This window comes from Pongo pygmaeus, chromosome X (genome assembly GCF_028885625.2).
Source record: "Pongo pygmaeus isolate AG05252 chromosome X, NHGRI_mPonPyg2-v2.0_pri, whole genome shotgun sequence".
Taxonomy (NCBI): domain Eukaryota; kingdom Metazoa; phylum Chordata; class Mammalia; order Primates; family Hominidae; genus Pongo; species Pongo pygmaeus.
Window position 1 is genome coordinate 133,474,491 of NC_072396.2, and position 4,535 is coordinate 133,479,025.

Sequence of the window (4,535 nt, forward strand, 5' to 3'; positions counted from 1 at the left end):
TTCGGCTGGGCGCGGTGGCTCACACCTGTAATCCCAGCACTTTGAGAGGCCGAGGTGGGTGGATCACGAGGTCAGGAGATGGAGACCATCCTGGCTAACATGGTGAAACCCCGTCTCTACTGAAAAAAAAAAAAAAAAATTAGCCAAGAGTGGTGGCGGGCGCCTGTAGTCCCAGCTACTCAGGAGGCTGAGGCAGGAAAACGGCGTGAACCCGGGAGGCAGAGCTTGCAGTGAGCCAAGATCGTGCCACTGCACTCCAGCCTGGGCGAAAGAGCAAGACTCCATCCCAAGAAAAAAAAAAAAAAAAAAGTAATATTTCCCAAAGCTGGGAGTAACAGTCTAGAGCCAAGGTTGGGAGGCGGGGACAGTCCTCACCCAGGGCCCAGCTTGAGGCCCCTGAATCCCACCTTCCCTTTCAGAGGGAGGGAGGAAACAGCTGAGGAGAGCCTTCAGTCAGTCCTCTCCCTCATCCCTGAGGCCAGCTGTGCCAGGCCCCTTGAGGCCAACAGCCCATGCAGAGGATTGGGGGGAAGGGAAACAGGTAGGAAACAGAAATTAGAGGTTAATAACTCCAACAACACCCACCCCCAAGAAAACAAAATAACAAACTTGACTATGAAAGGAGGATGGAAGATGAATACTGATAAACTCCTCAGCTCCCCAGAACAGCTCAGTTTGGGCTGGGTTGGGCTGATTGGAGGAAAGGTCTTGAGACCCAACTGCATGTTACCTCTGGAGAATAAATATTCTAAGAAAAGGGGAAAACCATGAGGCAAGCCTCTGTGGTCACAGTCAACGCAGCTGACAGGCCTGGTGCGGCCCACCGCCCAACCCCACTCACACAGGGAACAGCTGTGCAGGTCTGGATAGAGAAGAGGTCAAGGGCTTGGACTGGGGACCCAGAGCTGCCAAGGTGTGGGGCCTCCTTGCAGTCCCGGTGCAGCAATGGCAGGAAGGCCAGCAGAGGCCCTAGTAAAGCTGGTTGCCCTGCTGCTGGGCCTGCGTCTGGCTGTCCTTGCAGTGCAGGTGGTGAACCCCCATTCTTTTGGGGCTGCACTGGGGGCGGCTGGAGCTGGGGAGTGGCCAGGCCCTGCTCTCAGTGTGGGAAGTGCCAGGACCCTCCTCTGTGACACTGTTAATGAGCAGCAGGCTCTGGCGCTCTTCCTCAGGGCTGATGGGCAGGTTCAGCTCTTCTTCCTCCTCCCTGGAAAAGCTAGAGTCAGGTTCTGTGGGAAGCAAAAGCCCACTCTCTTTGGTTCGGGGAGAAGGTGCCTGGACCACCTAATCTCTGTCAGCGGGGTTATGGGCAAAACGGCGCTGCAGCTCAGGGAGGGTGTCACTCTTAAAGGCTGTGCCCTGGGCCACAGCAGCAGGTGGTGGAGTATGGTCCACAAATGCCCACTGCCAGCTGGACAGCAGGTCCTCTTCAGAGCTAACAGACCTGGCTGGGGCACTGAGTGTTGGGGGCACTGAGCTGGGCTGGTGGTTGGGTGAGGCCTAGGCTGAGGCAGGGGCGCTGAGCACTGGGCTGGGGCAGGCCCGCTCACTCCCTTCCCCCACCAGGCTCAGCGAAATGGCCTGGCGGGTAGCGTAAGTGCAGTTGGGCAGGGGGCTGTTGCAGGGGATCCAAACCTTATCCTTGGAGAACTCTATTACCCTGCAGCCAGGATACAGTGGGTGTGGTGGATATGGAGTGAGGTAGGGGCTCAGCTTCTCAAAGACTGGCAGGGGCAGCTCTTCCTCTGGAGAGCGCCCAGCAGTACCCAGAGAGTGACACTCCCCATTGGGTTGGGGGGTGGGGCTGCCAGGGGCCGGGAGACTGGCTGGATCACCTGGGGCACCCTCACTGATGTCCACATGCACAAAGACATCTTCAGCCATGGGGTGCCCAGCGCTGCCTGACTGGGCTGAATTCGGCAGTAGAGACTCTGGCTTCTCTAACACTCGGGCAATGACCAAAGTAGGCACAACAGCCACTGGGGCTAGGCTGGGAGCAGGACCCGGGCTGGCGGCCTCTTGACCACTATGCAGATGTTTCTGAACCATGTCCTGTAGCTCACAGGACAGATCAGAGAACTCATAGTTTCGGAAGTGGGACTTGTTGCACTTGAGGAGCTGCACAGCCAGGTTGCAGTCTCCCTGGTACCGCTCGTTGAGCTCCTCCAGCTTGTTGATGGTGTTCTTGGCATCCAGCAGCTTGTTGGTCAGCTCCACTATCTCCCAGTCCAGCGTCTGCCTATCCATCTCAGCCTTCTTGAGCAGTGTGTGCAGCTTGTCCTCCAACTCCTGGTTGGTCTGCTGGGAAGCCATGTAGCTGTTCTGCAGCCTGCAGAACTTATCCTTAAACTTGTCCAGCTCCTCACGGCTCTGGCCCAGCTCCAGGCAGTCCTGCCCAATTTCCAGCTCACATTCCAGGACCTCAGTGCATCTCGTGGCCGAGGCCAGGCACCAATGAAGCTCTTCATTATCCTGCTGCGAGAGCTTCATCCTTTCCAAGTCGGTCAGGGATTCCTCCTGCTCAAACCTGGATCCAGGAATTTCTAGTCACAGCTCCCGATGCTCCGGTGGTGCCTTACGGTAGGGTTTCTTAGCAGGGGCTGCACTGGTCATTCTGGGAGGTGACACCTCCTCCACCTGCGACTGTTGTCAGCAGCTCTCTCTGTTCGGCTGTCTGGGAGTTAGCCCCCAGCTCCCCGCATCCCACGGCCCCTCCACTTCCTTTAGCCAACAGCTCTTTCTACCGCTGCCAGCTGCGTTCAGGCCACCATCTTGCTGTGGGGCAGGCCGGGTAGGGGCCAGGGCTGCAGGAATCCCCACGCACTTGGCACCTGGCGTCATCGGGGGTGGGGCCCCTTTGTAATTGTTAAACATATTTATGTTTTGTCTCCTCCTGCAGACTGCAGTCTCCCCAAAGGCAGGGACTGTGATGGTGATACTTCTGCATTTACTTCAAGGCCTGGTATAAAAAGGGGCACACAGCTAGGGCTTACTTAAATAAACGTTTGGTTTAGAAACACCTAGAACTGAAGACTAGCAGTGAGTCAGGTAGACAGCTTAACCTAAGATCCTTGCATTATTAAGACTTTTTTGGAACACTTACTAATTGCAAAGCATGCATCATCATAGTGTGATGGAAACCCTTGGCAAAAGATGCCCAAATCCTCTCTTCTTGCAAACCCAAGACACACAACCTGTTGCTCACTATGCTGTTTTTCACATACAAAGTTCCACCTGGGCACATCATGGTGGTCTCTTACCAGTGTGGCCCCTGTGAGCTGCGTCTCCAGCAGTGGGGATGGGTTTGGCTGAGCCATCCACAATCCTATACTTGGGTCATAGTATTTGTGAATATTACAGGTGAGGCTAGAAGTATAGCTTGGAGAGAAACGCCCACCTTCAACAGAAACCTCGCAAAGTTTTCTTGAAGAATCACCTGATTTCTAAGGGCCTTCCTATAGCAAGAAGGAAATGAATACATTTTGTAAGAGAGTTTTTGTATATGACTGGCATGATAGTGTGACAAGTCCTGATAAGACTTCCTCAAGCATTATGAGTATCTGTGTGTACAGAACATGGCTCCCAAGGACATGAAGTAGGTGGGATAGGCAACGATCTGTGTACTGTGAACATGCCTCGAGGACTTTTGTATATCCTCTACCTGGTCTGGTCTCTTCCTCCCACCCCTCATTACTAGGTCCTTCTCAGTCTTCAGGCCTCAGCCTAAATGTCACCATCGCCAAGAGATCTATAAGAAAAGCTCCCTTACCAATATTCCTCATTTCCACTTGCTTTCACAGCATTTCCCATAATTTGTAATTTTAAAGATATATTTATTAACTCATTTTGTCTGTATCACCATACTTAGAGTTTAATAAACTCCAGTGAAGACAAGGCCATCCATGCCTGTTTCACTCACCTACTGTATCCCGCACAGGACTTGGCACAGTTAGTACTCCAAAAATTCTTGGAATAAAGTATTATAAGACCATGTGACAGAGCAGAAAACACAGAGAATTTCAAGTCAGCTGAGCTGGGTTCCAGTTGCAGTGTGGTCATTTCCTAGCTGTGTGATGTCAGACAAATCACTTAACCTCTCTGAGCCTCATTTTTCTCATTCTTATCTGAATTAATATCACCCACCTCACAACGCTTTTTGGGGGGGAAAATAAAATAATTAATGAGATTATCTGAATTAATATCACCCACCTCACAACGCTTTTTGGGGGGGAAAATAAAATAATTAATGAGAAAGTATTTGGTAAAGTCCTGAACAGACATGAATTACTTTGGTATTATGAAAGATGCCTAAAATAGTACGCCTGCTTTGTCTCCAGGATGCCCTAGAAGCACCTGAAAACTGTACCATCAGTCACACCTTTGGATTAATGCTATGGAAGACACATACTACATTGAAAACCATTGTGTACCTTTAATATGGGCATTTGACCTTATCATTCACCTGTTGTATTAGTCCAGTCTCACACTGCTATAAAGAAATATCCAAGACTGGGTAATTTATAAAGGAAAGAGGTTTA

At 51.5% G+C, this 4,535-nt stretch overlaps 1 pseudogene; it reads right to left on the reverse strand.

Annotated features, from left to right (window-relative positions):
• Positions 1-544: 544 nt before the first annotated feature.
• On the reverse strand, positions 545-2,610 carry LOC129024196 (tight junction-associated protein 1-like; annotated as a pseudogene).
• Positions 2,611-4,535: the final 1,925 nt, after the last annotated feature.